Source organism: Octopus bimaculoides, chromosome 2, assembly GCF_001194135.2.
Source record: "Octopus bimaculoides isolate UCB-OBI-ISO-001 chromosome 2, ASM119413v2, whole genome shotgun sequence".
In the NCBI taxonomy this organism is placed as follows: Eukaryota; Metazoa; Mollusca; class Cephalopoda; order Octopoda; family Octopodidae; genus Octopus; species Octopus bimaculoides.
In genome coordinates this window covers 92,089,050-92,090,615 of record NC_068982.1, presented here as the reverse complement: position 1 = coordinate 92,090,615, position 1,566 = coordinate 92,089,050, and the positions used below count along the sequence as shown (strand labels likewise).

Below are 1,566 nucleotides of genomic sequence, written 5' to 3'. Positions count from 1 at the left end.
TATATATATATATATTTATATATATACATATACATATATGGATATATATATGTATGGATATATATATATATGTATATATAAATAAATTATTTTATAATTATATACGTAATTTATAACAAGGGGTCAGCTTAAAGCATCATCACGCGCCACTAAAAATAGAGGTTAAAGCCTTTTTTTACTACCTTAAAATCTCCAAGAATAACACACATATTGTAGGCAAGTAAAAGAAAGACAATGAATCAAAACTTGGTTAACAGTAGACATGTTTCAAACTGAAAGTAAAAATGATTTGATTTACTGTCTCATCAGTAGGGTACTCCTTAGAGCATAAATTCATGAGTATTTAGAAAATATGCACCTGATCATGCGACATCAAGTGTCCTACATCCATCCATACTCGCAAAATATACTGCCGCGTTTAATTCATATCTCACTTTTATACCCATGTGTTTGTACAGATCTAAGACCGCAGTAAATACCGTTTTGATCATAGAGTGAATATATTCAAATATTATTTTAATAATAATAAAGGGTAAAATCAATAATGATTTTACCAGGTAGCCAGTGCGGAAAATAAAAACCTTCATATCTGAAATGCTAGATGTAAATAAGAACAATGAGATCAAAGATGAAAAATGGGTAATGGGAATATATACTATATTTCAGGAGTTTTGCTCCTTCATCAGTACCAATCCAACCCATGAATCATCCATGGACTCAAGTCTTAAATAGACACTAAATATAGCAGTGTAATATTATTGGACACATCAATTTTAGACATTAAACATATTCCTGGAATCTGGTGCGTAAATATTAATGACCTGTAGGGACACCGTATTTTGTTATGCAACCATAACATATTACAAAATATATTAAATGCTTTTATAAGTCAATACTGTATTCCACTGTGTTTGCGGTACTATTATATCACTGCATAAGGTTATCTCTACAGGTTTTTGTAGAAATCATCGCCAGCACCGATTTTGTTATGATGTTTCATATCTGAGACACCAGATGTAAGCAACAACAAAAAGATAGAAATCTAGAGGTGATGATTTATTTTTTCAAACACTGAAGTTCTATAAAGTTAAAGTGGGTACAGAAATTTAACATTTGAATGCCAACTAATTATCAAGTTAAATGTTCAAATAGTATCAATTAAATGAGATCAAAATAGCTCAAATTAGAGGGTTTATATTTAGGGAAGTTAGTAATTTGAAATGTTTGATTTAGTAAGCAAGGCACTTTATGTAGCTTGAATCTACTAAGTAGCAAATAAGTACCAGCTGGGTGCTTGTGCAATTCTCTCTACCTTGAACTATCACATCCAAGATTTGCCACTGAGTCAATAGTGAGACAGCTGAAAAGGTATCTAAGTCTACTTGTATCTACATAGACATCTAAAATAAGTAGCAAAGCAAACTGTATTGTTAAAAGTAGGCACAGTTCTCTATTCTTAGCAGAATGGGGAGGTTTTGAGAAGGCTGTGTTGGTGTTAATCTATTGATTTCTGTAGAATCCTAGTTGATCATATATGCAGAAGTATCTGAAATGCACATAGAAATA

The 1,566-nt window shown here is 31.1% G+C and overlaps 1 protein-coding gene across 6 annotated transcripts in view; it reads right to left on the bottom strand.

The window, feature by feature from the left end:
• The window catches only part of LOC106872101 (E3 ubiquitin-protein ligase XIAP), a 42,697-nt gene that overhangs the window by 21,401 nt on the left and 19,730 nt on the right, over nt 1-1,566 (bottom strand). The window lies entirely within an intron of this gene.